We start from the raw sequence: 12,679 nt of genomic DNA on the forward strand, positions 1-12,679 counted from the left end.
GAGGCTGAGGTAATTTCGAGTGAACGGGGATGGACTCCTCACTTCCGCAGTTTCCGTAGTGTAGCGGTTATCACGTCAGCTTTACACGCAGAAGGTCCCCGGTTCGATCCTGGGCGGGAACAGTGTTTTCCTGAATATGTCGTATTGTACTCCAGTGAGCCACGACATGTGAGGATCTTCTGCATGTACCTTTGTTACGCAAGTAGCGCATTTATTTACTTTTTTAGTTACGATGACAACATCAGCAAGAGTTGTCTCTAAGGTATAGTGCACACAAGTAGTTTCCGTGGTGTAGCGGTTATCACGTCTGCCTAACACGCAGAAGGTCCCCGGTTCGATCCCGGGCGGAACCACTTCTTCATATTTAAAAACAAGACATACTAACATGCATCTGCTTCCATCTGTACCCAAAAGCCTTCGTAATCGCCTTCACACGTCGGATCAGAGTGTCAATTGCTCACATCAAATATGAAATTCATTTGATACTGACGCCGAGCATTTTGCGTCGACTAAGCCACTCACGTGCGATCAGTTTGCACAAAACGCTAGGGCTCGTCCGGGATTTGAACCCGGGACCTCCTGCACCCAAAGCAGGAATCATACCCCTAGACCAACGAGCCATCTGACGTGGCAAAGGCCTATTATTTCAGTGCACTGGGTCCCTCGATGTGGTCCAGGGTGCTCTGGAAAGTCTCGTGTAGGCTGGCGGGATGGGGGCGGCGCGAATTCCCGCGGTCGGCGGCCTTCCTGGGCTATTGGTACCTTCATGTAGAGCTGCCGCTGGGCTCGCACCCCCTGCTGCTAAGAAAGTGATTGCTTTTGCTGCTATGACTTGCAATCACGACTGCGGGAAACGCCGCTATCTCGTTAGGGGTGCTACGGCAGACACCCTCTCGAGCACCCCGAAGACTTCTTGAGCCCTCGGCTGTAATGGTTTCCAGGCTGTCAAAAGAACCGTCGCGTGTGCATTCGCGGACGGGAGAGAGGCTGAGGTAATTTCGAGTGAACGGGGATGGACTCCTCACTTCCGCAGTTTCCGTAGTGTAGCGGTTATCAAGTCTGCTTCACACGCAGAAGGTCCCCGAGCGGGAACAGTATTTTCCTGAATATGTCGTATTGTACTCCAGTGAGCCACGACATGTGAGGATCTTCTGCATGTACCTTTGTTATGCAAGTAGCGCATTTATTTACTTTTTTAGTTACGATGACAACATCAGCACGAGTTGTCTCTAAGGTATAGTGCACACAAGTAGTTTCCGTGGTGTAGCGGTTATCACGTCTGCCTAACACGCAGAAGGTCCCCGGTTCGATCCCGGGCGGAACCACTTCTTCATATTTAAAAACAAGACATACTAACATGCATCTGCTTCCATCTGTACCCTAAAACCTTCGTAATCGCCTTCACACGTCGGATCAGAGTGTCAATTGCTCACATCAAATATGAAATTCATTTGATACTGACGCCGAGCATTTTGCGTCGACTAAGCCACTCACGTGCGATCAGTTTGCACAAAACGCTAGGGCTCGTCCGGGACCTCCTGCACCCAAAGCAGGAATCATACCCCTAGACCAACGAGCCATCTGACGTGGCAAAGGCCTATTATTTCAGTGCACTGGGTCCCTCGATGTGGCCCAGGGTGCTCTGGAAAGTCTCGTGTAGGCTGGCGGGATGGGGGCGGCGCGAATTCCCGCGGTCGGCGGCCTTCCTGGGCTATTGGTACCTTCATGTAGAGCTGCCGCTGGGCTCGCACCCCCTGCTGCTAAGAAACTGATTGCTTTTGCTGCTATGACTTGCAATCACGACTGCGGGAAACGCCGCTATCTCGTTAGGGGTGCTACGGCAGACACCCTCTCGAGCACCCCGAAGACTTCTTGAGCCCTCGGCTGTAATGGTTTCCAGGCTGTCAAAAGAACCGTCGCGTGTGCATTCGCGGACGGGAGAGAGGCTGAGGTAATTTCGAGTGAACGGGGATGGACTCCTCACTTCCGCAGTTTCCGTAGTGTAGCGGTTATCACGTCTGCTTTACACGCAGAAGGTCCCCGGTTCGATCCTGGGCGGGAACAGTGTTTTCCTGAATATGTCGTATTGTACTCCAGTGAGCCACGACATGTGAGGATCTTCTGCATGTACCTTTGTTATGCAAGTAGCGCATTTATTTAATTTTTTAGTTACGATGACAACATCAGCACGAGTTGTCTCTAAGGTAAAGCGCACACAAGTAGTTTCCGTGGTGTAGCCGTTATCACGACTGCCTAACACGCAGAAGGTCCCCGGTTCGATCCCTGGCGGAAACACTTTTTCATCATTAAAAACAAGACATAGTAACATGCATCTGCTTCCATCTGTACCCAAAAACCTTCGTAATCGCCTTCACACGTCGGATCAGAGTGTCAATTGCTCACATCAAGTATGAAATTCATTTGATACTGACGCCGAGCATTTTGCGTCGACTAAGCCACTCACGTGCGATCAGTTTGCACAAAACGCTAGGGCTCGTCCGGGATTTGAACCCGGGACCTCCTGCATCCAAAGCAGGAATCATACCCCTAGACCAACGAGCCATCTGACGTGGCAAAGGCCTATTATTTCAGTGCACTGGGTCCCTCGATGTGGTCCAGGGTGCTCTGGAAAGTCTCGTGTAGGCTGGCGGGATGGGGGCGGCGTGAATTCCCGCGGTCGGCGGCCTTCCTGGGCTATTGGTACCTTCATGTAGAGCTGCCGCTGGGCTCGCACCCCCTGCTGCTAAGAAAGTGATTGCTTTTGCTGCTATGACTTGCAATCACGACTGCGGGAAACGCCGCTATCTCGTTAGGGGTGCTACGGCAGACACCCTCTCGAGCACTCCGAAGACTTCTTGAGCCCTCGGCTGTAATGGTTTCCAGGCTGTCAAAAGAACCGTCGCGTGTGCATTCGCGGACGGGAGAGAGGCTGAGGTAATTTCGAGTGAACGGGGATGGACTCCTCACTTCCGCAGTTTCCGTAGTGTAGCGGTTATCACGTCTGCTTTACACGCAGAAGGTCCCCGGTTCGATCCTGGGCGGGAACAGTGTTTTCCTGAATATGTCGTATTGTACTCCAGTGAGCCACGACATGTGAGGATCTTCTGCATGTACCTTTGTTATGCAAGTAGCGCATTTATTTACTTTTTTAGTTACGATGACAACATCAGCACGAGTTGTCTCTAAGGTATAGTGCACACAAGTAGTTTCCGTGGTGTAGCGGTTATCACGTCTGCCTAACACGCAGAAGGTCCCCGGTTCGATCCCGGGCGGAACCACTTCTTCATATTTAAAAACAAGACATACTAACATGCATCTGCTTCCATCTGTACCCAAAAACCTTCGTAATCGCCTTCACACGTCGGATCAGAGTGTCAATTGCTCACATCAAATATGAAATTCATTTGATACTGACGCCGAGCATTTTGCGTCGACTAAGCCACTCACGTGCGATCAGTTTGCATAAAACGCTAGGGCTCGTCCGGGATTTGAACCCGGGACCTCCTGCACCCAAAGCAGGAATCATACCCCTAGACCAACGAGCCATCTGACGTGGCAAAGGCCTATTATTTCAGTGCACTGGGTCCCTCGATGTGGTCCAGGGTGCTCTGGAAAGTCTCGTGTAGGCTGGCGGGATGGGGGCGGCGCGAATTCCCGCGGTCGGCGGCCTTCCTGGGCTATTGGTACCTTCATGTAGAGCTGCCGCTGGGCTCGCACCCCCTGCTGCTAAGAAAGTGATTGCTTTTGCTGCTATGACTTGCAATCACGACTGCGGGAAACGCCGCTATCTCGTTAGGGGTGCTACGGCAGACACCCTCTCGAGCACTCCGAAGACTTCTTGAGCCCTCGGCTGTAATGGTTTCCAGGCTGTCAAAAGAACCGTCGCGTGTGCATTCGCGGACGGGAGAGAGGCTGAGGTAATTTCGAGTGAACGGGGATGGACTCCTCACTTCCGCAGTTTCCGTAGTGTAGCGGTTATCACGTCTGCTTTACACGCAGAAGGTCCCCGGTTCGATCCTGGGCGGGAACAGTGTTTTCCTGAATATGTCGTATTGTACTCCAGTGAGCCACGACATGTGAGGATCTTCTGCATGTACCTTTGTTATGCAAGTAGCGCATTTATTTAATTTTTTAGTTACGATGACAACATCAGCACGAGTTGTCTCTAAGGTAAAGCGCACACAAGTAGTTTCCGTGGTGTAGCCGTTATCACGACTGCCTAACACGCAGAAGGTCCCCGGTTCGATCCCGGGCGGAAACACTTTTTCATCATTAAAAACAAGACATAGTAACATGCATCTGCTTCCATCTGTACCCAAAAACCTTCGTAATCGCCTTCACACGTCGGATCAGAGTGTCAATTGCTCACATCAAATATGAAATTCATTTGATACTGACGCCGAGCATTTTGCGTCGACTAAGCCACTCACGTGCGATCAGTTTGCACAAAACGCTAGGGCTCGTCCGGGACCTCCTGCACCCAAAGCAGGAATCATACCCCTAGACCAACGAGCCATCTGACGTGGCAAAGGCCTATTATTTCAGTGCACTGGGTCCCTCGATGTGGCCCAGGGTGCTCTGGAAAGTCTCGTGTATGCTGGCGGGATGGGGGCGGCGCGAATTCCCGCGGTCGGCGGCCTTCCTGGGCTATTGGTACCTTCATGTAGAGCTGCCGCTGGGCTCGCACCCCCTGCTGCTAAGAAAGTGATTGCTTTTGCTGCTATGACTTGCAATCACGACTGCGGGAAACGCCGCTATCTCGTTAGGGGTGCTACGGCAGACACCCTCTCGAGCACTCCGAAGACTTCTTGAGCCCTCGGCTGTAATGGTTTCCAGGCTGTCAAAAGAACCGTCGCGTGTGCATTCGCGGACGGGAGAGACGCTGAGGTAATTTCGAGTGAACGGGGATGGACTCCTCACTTCCGCAGTTTCCGTAGTGTAGCGGTTATCAAGTCTGCTTCACACGCAGAAGGTCCCCGAGCGGGAACAGTATTTTCCTGAATATGTCGTATTGTACTCCAGTGAGCCACGACATGTGAGGATCTTCTGCATGTACCTTTGTTATGCAAGTAGCGCATTTATTTACTTTTTTAGTTACGATGACAACATCAGCACGAGTTGTCTCTAAGGTATAGTGCACACAAGTAGTTTCCGTGGTGTAGCGGTTATCACGTCTGCCTAACACGCAGAGGGTCCCCGGTTCGATCCCGGGCGGAACCACTTCTTCATATTTAAAAACAAGACATACTAACATGCATCTGCTTCCATCTGTACCCTAAAACCTTCGTAATCGCCTTCACACGTCGGATCAGAGTGTCAATTGCTCACATCAAATATGAAATTCATTTGATACTGCCGCCGAGCATTTTGCGTCGACTCAGCCACTCACGTGCGATCAGTTTGCACAAAACGCTAGGGCTCGTCCGGGATTTGAACCCGGGACCTCCTGCACCCTAAGCAGGAATCATACCCCTAGACCAACGAGCCATCTGACATGGCGAATGACTATAATTTCAGTGCACTGGGTCCCTCGATGTGGTCCAGGGTGCTGTGGAAAATCTCGTGTAGGCTGGCGGGATGGGGGCGGCGCGAATTCTCGCGGTCGGCGGCCTTCCTTGGCTATTGGTACCTTCATGTAGAGCTGCCGCTGGGCTCGCACTCCCTGCTGCTAAGAAAGTGATTGCTTTTGCTGCTATGACTTGCAATCACGACTGCGGGAAAAGCCGCTATCTCGTTAGGGGTGCTACGGCAGACAAATTCTCGAGCACCCCGAAGACTTCTTGAGCCCTCGGCTGTGATGGTTTCCAGGCTGTCAAAAGAACCGTCGCGTGTGCATTCGCGGACGGGAGAGAGGCTGAGGTTATTTCGAGTGAACGGGGATGGACTCCTCACGTCCGCAGTTTCCGTAGTGTAGCGGTTATCACGTCTGCTTTATACGCAGAAGGTCCCCGGTTCGATCCCGGGCGCGAACAGTATTTTCCTGAATATGTCGTATTGTACTCCAGTGAGCCACGACATGTGAGGATCTTCTGCATGTACCTTTGTTATGCAAGTAGCGCATTTATTTAATTTTTTAGTTACGATGACAACATCAGCACGAGTTGCCTCTAAGGTAAGGCGCACACAAGTAGTTTCCGTGGTGTAGCGGTTATCACGTCTGCCTAACACGCAGAAGGTCCCCGGTTCGATCCCGGGCGGAAACACTTTTTCATCATTAAAAACAAGACATAGTAACATGCATCTGCTTCCATCTGTACCCAAAAACCTTCGTAATCGCCTTCACACGTCGGATCAGAGTGTCAATTGCTCACATCAAATATGAAATTCATTTGATACTGCCGCCGAGCATTTTGCGTCGACTCAGCCACTCACGTGCGATCAGTTTGCACAAAACGCTAGGGCTCGTCCGGGATTTGAACCCGGGACCTCCTGCACCCTAAGCAGGAATCATACCCCTAGACCAACGAGCCATCTGACATGGGGAATGACTATAATTTCAGTGCACTGGGTCCCTCGATGTGGTCCAGGGTGCTGTGGAAAATCTCGTGTAGGCTGGTGGGATGGGGGCGGCGCGAATTCCCGCGGTCGGCGGCCTTCCTGGGCTATTGGTACCTTCATGTAGAGCTGCCGCTGGGCTCGCACTCCCTGCTGCTAAGAAAGTGATTGCTTTTGCTGCTATGACTTGCAATCACGACTGCGGGAAAAACCGCTATCTCGTTAGGGGTGCTACGGCAGACAAATTCTCGAGCACCCGAAGACTTCTTGAGCCCTCGGCTGTAATGGTTTCCAGGCTGTCAAAAGAACCGTCGCGTGTGCATTCGCGGACGGGAGAGAGGCTGAGGTAATTACGAGTGAACGGGGATGGACTCCTCACGTCCGCAGTTTCCGTAGTGTAGCGGTTATCACGTCTGCTTCACACGCAGAAGGTCCCCGGTTCGATCCCGGGCGGGAACAGTATTTTCCTGAATATGTCGTATTGTACTCCAGTGAGCCACGACATGTGAGGATCTTCTGCATGTACCTTTGTTATGCAAGTAGCGCTGGGCTCGCACTCCCTGCTGCTAAGAAAGTGATTGCTTTTGCTGCTATGACTTGCAATCACGACTGCGGGAAAAACCGCTATCTCGTTAGGGGTGCTACGGCAGACAAATTCTCGAGCACCCGAAGACTTCTTGAGCCCTCGGCTGTAATGGTTTCCAGGCTGTCAAAAGAACCGTCGCGTGTGCATTCGCGGACGGGAGAGAGGCTGAGGTAATTACGAGTGAACGGGGATGGACTCCTCACGTCCGCAGTTTCCGTAGTGTAGCGGTTATCACGTCTGCTTCACACGCAGAAGGTCCCCGGTTCGATCCCGGGCGGGAACAGTATTTTCCTGAATATGTCGTATTGTACTCCAGTGAGCCACGACATGTGAGGATCTTCTGCATGTACCTTTGTTATGCAAGTAGCGCTGGGCTCGCACTCCCTGCTGCTAAGAAAGTGATTGCTTTTGCTGCTATGACTTGCAATCACGACTGCGGGAAAAGCCGCTATCTCGTTAGGGGTGCTACGGCAGACAAACTCTCGAGCACCCGAAGATTTCTTGTGCGCTCGGCTGTAATGGTTTCCAGGCTGTCAAAAGAACCGTCGCGTGTGCATTCGCGGACGGGAGAGAGGCTGAGGTAATTTCGAGTGAACGGGGATGGACTCCTCACGTCCGCAGATTCCGTAGTGTAGCGGTTATCACGTCTGCTTCACACGCAGAAGGTCCCCGGTTCGATCCCGGGCAGGAACAGTATTTTCCTGAATATGTCGTATTGTACTCCAGTGGGCCACGACATGTGAGGATCTTCTGCATGTACCTTTGTTATGCAAGTAGCGCATTTATTTAATTTTTTAGTTACGATGACAACATCAGCACGAGTTGCCTCTAAGGTAAGGCGCACGCAAGTAGTTTCCGTGGTGTAGCGGTTATCACGTCTGCCTAACACGCAGAAGGTCCCCGGTTCGATCCCGGGCGGAAACACTTTTTCATCATTAAAAACAAGACATAGTAACATGCATCTGCTTCCATCTGTACCCAAAAACCTTCGTAATCGCCTTCACACGTCGGATCAGAGTGTCAATTGCTCACATCAAATATGAAATTCATTTGATACTGCCGCCGAGCATTTTGCGTCGACTCAGCCACTCACGTGCGATCAGTTTGCACAAAACGCTAGAGCTCGTCCGGGATTTGAACCCGGGACCTCCTGCACCCTAAGCAGGAATCATACCCCTAGACCAACGAGCCATCTGACATGGCGAATGACTATAATTTCAGTGCACTGGGTCCCTCGATGTGGTCCAGGGTGCTGTGGAAAATCTCGTGTAGGCTGGCGGGATGGGGGCGGCGCGAATTCCCGCGGTCGGCGGCCTTCCTGGGCTATTGGTACCTTCATGTAGAGCTGCCGCTGGGCTCGCACTCCCTGCTGCTAAGAAAGTGATTGCTTTTGCTGCTATGACTTGCAATCACGACTGCGGGAAAAGCCGCTATCTCGTTAGGGGTGCTACGGCAGACAAATTCTCGAACACCCCGAAGACTTCTTGAGCCCTCGGCTGTAATGGTTTCCAGGCTGTCAAAAGAACCGTCGCGTGTGCATTCGCGGACGGGAGAGAGGCTGAGGTTATTTCGAGTGAACGGGGATGGACTCCTCACGTCCGCAGTTTCCGTAGTGTAGCGGTTATCACGTCTGCTTTATACGCAGAAGGTCCCCGGTTCGATCCCGGGCGCGAACAGTATTTTCCTGAATATGTCGTATTGTACTCCAGTGAGCCACGACATGTGAGGATCTTCTGCATGTACCTTTGTTATGCAAGTAGCGCATTTATTTAATTTTTTAGTTACGATGACAACATCAGCACGAGTTGCCTCTAAGGTAAGGCGCACACAAGTAGTTTCCGTGGTGTAGCGGTTATCACGTCTGCCTAACACGCAGAAGGTCCCCGGTTCGATCCCGGGCGGAAACACTTTTTCATCATTAAAAACAAGACATAGTAACATGCATCTGCTTCCATCTGTACCCAAAAACCTTCGTAATCGCCTTCACACGTCGGATCAGAGTGTCAATTGCTCACATCAAATATGAAATTCATTTGATACTGCCGCCGAGCATTTTGCGTCGACTCAGCCACTCACGTGCGATCAGTTTGCACAAAACGCTAGGGCTCGTCCGGGATTTGAACCCGGGACCTCCTGCACCCTAAGCAGGAATCATACCCCTAGACCAACGAGCCATCTGACATGGCGAATGACTATAATTTCAGTGCACTGGGTCCCTCGATGTGGTCCAGGGTGCTGTGGAAAATCTCGTGTAGGCTGGCGGGATGGGGGCGGCGCGAATTCCCGCGGTCGGCGGCCTTCCTGGGCTATTGGTACCTTCATGTAGAGCTGCCGCTGGGCTCGCACTCCCTGCTGCTAAGAAAGTGATTGCTTTTGCTGCTATGACTTGCAATCACGACTGCGGGAAAAACCGCTATCTCGTTAGGGGTGCTACGGCAGACAAATTCTCGTGCACCCGAAGACTTCTTGAGCCCTCGGCTGTAATGGTTTCCAGGCTGTCAAAAGAACCGTCGCGTGTGCATTCGCGGACGGGAGAGAGGCTGAGGTAATTTCGAGTGAACGGGGATGGACTCCTCACGTCCGCAGTTTCCGTAGTGTAGCGGTTATCACGTCTGCTTCACACGCAGAAGGTCCCCGGTTCGATCCCGGGCGGGAACAGTATTTTCCTGAATATGTCGTATTGTACTCCAGTGAGCCACGACATGTGAGGATCTTCTGCATGTACCTTTGTTATGCAAGTAGCGCTGGGCTCGCACTCCCTGCTGCTAAGAAAGTGATTGCTTTTGCTGCTATGACTTGCAATCACGACTGCGGGAAAAGCCGCTATCTCGTTAGGGGTGCTACGGCAGACAAACTCTCGAGCACCCGAAGATTTCTTGTGCCCTCGGCTGTAATGGTTTCCAGGCTGTCAAAAGAACCGTCGCGTGTGCATTCGCGGACGGGAGAGAGGCTGAGGTAATTTCGAGTGAACGGGGATGGACTCCTCACGTCCGCAGATTCCGTAGTGTAGCGGTTATCACGTCTGCTTCACACGCAGAAAGTCCCCGGTTCGATCCCGGGCGGGAACAGTATTTTCCTGAATATGTCGTATTGTACTCCAGTGAGCCACGACATGTGAGGATCTTCTGCATGTACCTTTGTTATGCAAGTAGCGCATTTATTTAATTTTTTAGTTACGATGACAACATCAGCACGAGTTGCCTCTAAGGTAAGGCGCACGCAAGTAGTTTCCGTGGTGTAGCGGTTATCACGTCTGCCTAACACGCAGAAGGTCCCCGGTTCGATCCCGGGCGGAAACACTTTTTCATCATTAAAAACAAGACATAGTAACATCCATCTGCTTCCATCTGTACCCAAAAACCTTCGTAATCGCCTTCACACGTCGGATCAGAGTGTCAATTGCTCACATCAAATATGAAATTCATTTGATACTGACGCCGAGCATTTTGCGTCGACTCAGCCACTCACGTGCGATCAGTTTGCACAAAACGCTAGGGCTCGTCCGGGATTTGAACCCGGGACCTCCTGCACCCTAAGCAGGAATCATACCCCTAGACCAACGAGCCATCTGACATGGCGAATGACTATAATTTCAGTGCACTGGGTCCCTCGATGTGGTCCAGGGTGCTGTGGAAAATCTCGTGTAGGCTGGCGGGATGGGGGCGGCGCGAATTCCCGCGGTCGGCGGCCTTCCTGGGCTATTGGTACCTTCATGTAGAGCTGCCGCTGGGCTCGCACTCCCTGCTGCTAAGAAAGTGATTGCTTTTGCTGCTATGACTTGCAATCACGACTGCGGGAAAAGCCGCTATCTCGTTAGGGGTGCTACGGCAGACAAATTCTCGAACACCCCGAAGACTTCTTGAGCCCTCGGCTGTAATGGTTTCCAGGCTGTCAAAAGAACCGTCGCGTGTGCATTCGCGGACGGGAGAGAGGCTGAGGTAATTTCGAGTGAACGGGGATGGACTCCTCACGTCAGCAGTTTCCGTAGTGTAGCGGTTATCACGTCTGCTTCACACGCAGAAGGTCCCCGGTTCGATCCCGGGCGGGAACAGTATTTTCCTGAATATGTCGTATTGTACTCCAGTGAGCCACGACATGTGAGGATCTTCTGCATGTACCTTTGTTATGCAAGTAGCGCATTTATTTAATTTTTTAGTTACGATGACAACATCAGCACGAGTTGCCTCTAAGGTAAGGCGCACACAAGTAGTTTCCGTGGTGTAGCGGTTATCACGTCTGCCTAACACGCAGAAGGTCCCCGGTTCGATCCCGGGCGGAAACACTTTTTCATCATTAAAAACAAGACATAGTAACATGCATCTGCTTCCATCTGTACCCAAAAACCTTCGTAATCGCCTTCACACGTCGGATCAGAGTGTCAATTGCTCACATCAAATATGAAATTCATTTGATACTGCCGCCGAGCATTTTGTGTCGACTCAGCCACTCACGTGCGATTAGTTTGCACAAAACGCTAGGGCTCGTCCGGGATTTGAACCCGGGACCTCCTGCACCCTAAGCAGGAATCATACCCCTAGACCAACGAGCCATCTGACATGGCGAACGACTATAATTTCAGTGCACTGGGTCCCTCGATGTGGTCCAGGGTGCTGTGGAAAATCTCGTGTAGGCTGGCGGGATGGGGGCGGCGCGAATTCCCGCGGTCGGCGGCCTTCCTGGGCTATTGGTACCTTCATGTAGAGCTGCCGCTGGGCTCGCACTCCCTGCTGCTAAGAAAGTGATTGCTTTTGCTGCTATGACTTGCAATCACGACTGCGGGAAAAGCCGCTATCTCGTTAGGGGTGCAACGGCAGACAAACTCTCGAGCACCCGAAGACTTCTTGTGCCCTCAGCTGTAATGGTTTCCAGGCTGTCAAAAGAACCGTTGCGTGTGCATTCGCGGACGGGAGAGAGGCTGAGGTAATTTCGAGTGAACGGGGATGGACTCCTCACGTCCGCAGTTTCCGTAGTGTAGCGGTTATCACGTCTGCTTCACACGCAGAAGGTCCCCGGTTCGATCCCGGGCGGGAACAGTATTTTCCAGAATATGTCGTATTGTACTCCAGTGAGCCACGACATGTGAGGATCTTCTGCATGTACCTTTGTTATGCAAGTAGCGCATTTATTTAATTTTTTAGTTACGATGACAACATCAGCACGAGTTGCCTCTAAGGTAAGGCGCACACAAGTAGTTTCCGTGGTGTAGCGGTTATCACGTCTGCCTAACACGCAGAGGGTCCCCGGTTCGATCCCGGGCGGAAACACTTTTTCATCATTAAAAACAAGACATAGTAACATGCATCTGCTTCCATCTGTACCCAAAAACCTTCGTAATCGCCTTCACACGTCGGATCAGAGTGTCAATTGCTCACATCAAATATGAAATTCATTTGATACTGCCGCCGAGCATTTTGCGTCGACTCAGCCACTCACGTGCGATCAGTTTGCACAAAACGCTAGGGCTCGTCCGGGATTTGAACCCGGGACCTCCTGCACCCTAAGCAGGAATCATACCCCTAGACCAACGAGCCATCTGACATGGCGAATGACTATAATTTCAGTGCACTGGGTCCCTCGATGTGGTCCAGGGTGCTGTGG

At 51.8% G+C, this 12,679-nt stretch overlaps 34 non-coding genes across 34 annotated transcripts; 24 read left to right on the forward strand and 10 right to left on the reverse strand.

Moving 5' to 3' along the window:
- The first annotated feature begins 49 nt into the window (after positions 1-49).
- Trnav-uac (transfer RNA valine (anticodon UAC)) lies at positions 50-122 on the forward strand. Its single transcript has one exon. It is a non-coding gene; the product is annotated as a tRNA-Val (tRNA).
- A 158-nt stretch (positions 123-280) lies between these two features.
- Positions 281-353, forward strand: Trnav-aac (transfer RNA valine (anticodon AAC)). The gene has a single exon. It is a non-coding gene; the product is annotated as a tRNA-Val (tRNA).
- Positions 354-548: 195 nt separating this feature from the next.
- Trnap-ugg (transfer RNA proline (anticodon UGG)) lies at positions 549-620 on the reverse strand. The gene has a single exon. It is a non-coding gene; the product is annotated as a tRNA-Pro (tRNA).
- A 632-nt stretch (positions 621-1,252) lies between these two features.
- On the forward strand, positions 1,253-1,325 carry Trnav-aac (transfer RNA valine (anticodon AAC)). Its single transcript has one exon. It is a non-coding gene; the product is annotated as a tRNA-Val (tRNA).
- A 666-nt stretch (positions 1,326-1,991) lies between these two features.
- Positions 1,992-2,064, forward strand: Trnav-uac (transfer RNA valine (anticodon UAC)). The gene has a single exon. It is a non-coding gene; the product is annotated as a tRNA-Val (tRNA).
- Positions 2,065-2,490: 426 nt separating this feature from the next.
- Trnap-ugg (transfer RNA proline (anticodon UGG)) lies at positions 2,491-2,562 on the reverse strand. Its single transcript has one exon. It is a non-coding gene; the product is annotated as a tRNA-Pro (tRNA).
- A 412-nt stretch (positions 2,563-2,974) lies between these two features.
- Positions 2,975-3,047, forward strand: Trnav-uac (transfer RNA valine (anticodon UAC)). Its single transcript has one exon. It is a non-coding gene; the product is annotated as a tRNA-Val (tRNA).
- Positions 3,048-3,205: 158 nt separating this feature from the next.
- On the forward strand, positions 3,206-3,278 carry Trnav-aac (transfer RNA valine (anticodon AAC)). The gene has a single exon. It is a non-coding gene; the product is annotated as a tRNA-Val (tRNA).
- A 195-nt stretch (positions 3,279-3,473) lies between these two features.
- Trnap-ugg (transfer RNA proline (anticodon UGG)) lies at positions 3,474-3,545 on the reverse strand. Its single transcript has one exon. It is a non-coding gene; the product is annotated as a tRNA-Pro (tRNA).
- A 412-nt stretch (positions 3,546-3,957) lies between these two features.
- Trnav-uac (transfer RNA valine (anticodon UAC)) lies at positions 3,958-4,030 on the forward strand. The gene has a single exon. It is a non-coding gene; the product is annotated as a tRNA-Val (tRNA).
- A 158-nt stretch (positions 4,031-4,188) lies between these two features.
- Positions 4,189-4,261, forward strand: Trnav-aac (transfer RNA valine (anticodon AAC)). The gene has a single exon. It is a non-coding gene; the product is annotated as a tRNA-Val (tRNA).
- Positions 4,262-5,147: 886 nt separating this feature from the next.
- Trnav-aac (transfer RNA valine (anticodon AAC)) lies at positions 5,148-5,220 on the forward strand. The gene has a single exon. It is a non-coding gene; the product is annotated as a tRNA-Val (tRNA).
- A 195-nt stretch (positions 5,221-5,415) lies between these two features.
- Positions 5,416-5,487, reverse strand: Trnap-agg (transfer RNA proline (anticodon AGG)). Its single transcript has one exon. It is a non-coding gene; the product is annotated as a tRNA-Pro (tRNA).
- Positions 5,488-5,899: 412 nt separating this feature from the next.
- Positions 5,900-5,972, forward strand: Trnai-uau (transfer RNA isoleucine (anticodon UAU)). Its single transcript has one exon. It is a non-coding gene; the product is annotated as a tRNA-Ile (tRNA).
- A 158-nt stretch (positions 5,973-6,130) lies between these two features.
- Trnav-aac (transfer RNA valine (anticodon AAC)) lies at positions 6,131-6,203 on the forward strand. The gene has a single exon. It is a non-coding gene; the product is annotated as a tRNA-Val (tRNA).
- Positions 6,204-6,398: 195 nt separating this feature from the next.
- On the reverse strand, positions 6,399-6,470 carry Trnap-agg (transfer RNA proline (anticodon AGG)). The gene has a single exon. It is a non-coding gene; the product is annotated as a tRNA-Pro (tRNA).
- Positions 6,471-6,881: 411 nt separating this feature from the next.
- Positions 6,882-6,954, forward strand: Trnav-cac (transfer RNA valine (anticodon CAC)). Its single transcript has one exon. It is a non-coding gene; the product is annotated as a tRNA-Val (tRNA).
- A 337-nt stretch (positions 6,955-7,291) lies between these two features.
- Trnav-cac (transfer RNA valine (anticodon CAC)) lies at positions 7,292-7,364 on the forward strand. Its single transcript has one exon. It is a non-coding gene; the product is annotated as a tRNA-Val (tRNA).
- A 337-nt stretch (positions 7,365-7,701) lies between these two features.
- Positions 7,702-7,774, forward strand: Trnav-cac (transfer RNA valine (anticodon CAC)). The gene has a single exon. It is a non-coding gene; the product is annotated as a tRNA-Val (tRNA).
- A 158-nt stretch (positions 7,775-7,932) lies between these two features.
- Trnav-aac (transfer RNA valine (anticodon AAC)) lies at positions 7,933-8,005 on the forward strand. Its single transcript has one exon. It is a non-coding gene; the product is annotated as a tRNA-Val (tRNA).
- A 195-nt stretch (positions 8,006-8,200) lies between these two features.
- On the reverse strand, positions 8,201-8,272 carry Trnap-agg (transfer RNA proline (anticodon AGG)). The gene has a single exon. It is a non-coding gene; the product is annotated as a tRNA-Pro (tRNA).
- A 412-nt stretch (positions 8,273-8,684) lies between these two features.
- Positions 8,685-8,757, forward strand: Trnai-uau (transfer RNA isoleucine (anticodon UAU)). The gene has a single exon. It is a non-coding gene; the product is annotated as a tRNA-Ile (tRNA).
- Positions 8,758-8,915: 158 nt separating this feature from the next.
- Positions 8,916-8,988, forward strand: Trnav-aac (transfer RNA valine (anticodon AAC)). Its single transcript has one exon. It is a non-coding gene; the product is annotated as a tRNA-Val (tRNA).
- Positions 8,989-9,183: 195 nt separating this feature from the next.
- Positions 9,184-9,255, reverse strand: Trnap-agg (transfer RNA proline (anticodon AGG)). The gene has a single exon. It is a non-coding gene; the product is annotated as a tRNA-Pro (tRNA).
- Positions 9,256-9,666: 411 nt separating this feature from the next.
- Trnav-cac (transfer RNA valine (anticodon CAC)) lies at positions 9,667-9,739 on the forward strand. Its single transcript has one exon. It is a non-coding gene; the product is annotated as a tRNA-Val (tRNA).
- A 337-nt stretch (positions 9,740-10,076) lies between these two features.
- Positions 10,077-10,149, forward strand: Trnav-cac (transfer RNA valine (anticodon CAC)). Its single transcript has one exon. It is a non-coding gene; the product is annotated as a tRNA-Val (tRNA).
- A 158-nt stretch (positions 10,150-10,307) lies between these two features.
- Trnav-aac (transfer RNA valine (anticodon AAC)) lies at positions 10,308-10,380 on the forward strand. Its single transcript has one exon. It is a non-coding gene; the product is annotated as a tRNA-Val (tRNA).
- Positions 10,381-10,575: 195 nt separating this feature from the next.
- Positions 10,576-10,647, reverse strand: Trnap-agg (transfer RNA proline (anticodon AGG)). The gene has a single exon. It is a non-coding gene; the product is annotated as a tRNA-Pro (tRNA).
- A 412-nt stretch (positions 10,648-11,059) lies between these two features.
- Positions 11,060-11,132, forward strand: Trnav-cac (transfer RNA valine (anticodon CAC)). Its single transcript has one exon. It is a non-coding gene; the product is annotated as a tRNA-Val (tRNA).
- Positions 11,133-11,290: 158 nt separating this feature from the next.
- Positions 11,291-11,363, forward strand: Trnav-aac (transfer RNA valine (anticodon AAC)). The gene has a single exon. It is a non-coding gene; the product is annotated as a tRNA-Val (tRNA).
- Positions 11,364-11,558: 195 nt separating this feature from the next.
- On the reverse strand, positions 11,559-11,630 carry Trnap-agg (transfer RNA proline (anticodon AGG)). The gene has a single exon. It is a non-coding gene; the product is annotated as a tRNA-Pro (tRNA).
- A 411-nt stretch (positions 11,631-12,041) lies between these two features.
- Positions 12,042-12,114, forward strand: Trnav-cac (transfer RNA valine (anticodon CAC)). Its single transcript has one exon. It is a non-coding gene; the product is annotated as a tRNA-Val (tRNA).
- Positions 12,115-12,272: 158 nt separating this feature from the next.
- Trnav-aac (transfer RNA valine (anticodon AAC)) lies at positions 12,273-12,345 on the forward strand. Its single transcript has one exon. It is a non-coding gene; the product is annotated as a tRNA-Val (tRNA).
- Positions 12,346-12,540: 195 nt separating this feature from the next.
- Trnap-agg (transfer RNA proline (anticodon AGG)) lies at positions 12,541-12,612 on the reverse strand. Its single transcript has one exon. It is a non-coding gene; the product is annotated as a tRNA-Pro (tRNA).
- Between the last annotated feature and the right edge of the window lie 67 nt (positions 12,613-12,679).

The sequence above is a fragment of the Schistocerca gregaria genome, chromosome 2 (genome assembly GCF_023897955.1).
Source record: "Schistocerca gregaria isolate iqSchGreg1 chromosome 2, iqSchGreg1.2, whole genome shotgun sequence".
NCBI classification, from domain to species: domain Eukaryota; kingdom Metazoa; phylum Arthropoda; class Insecta; order Orthoptera; family Acrididae; genus Schistocerca; species Schistocerca gregaria.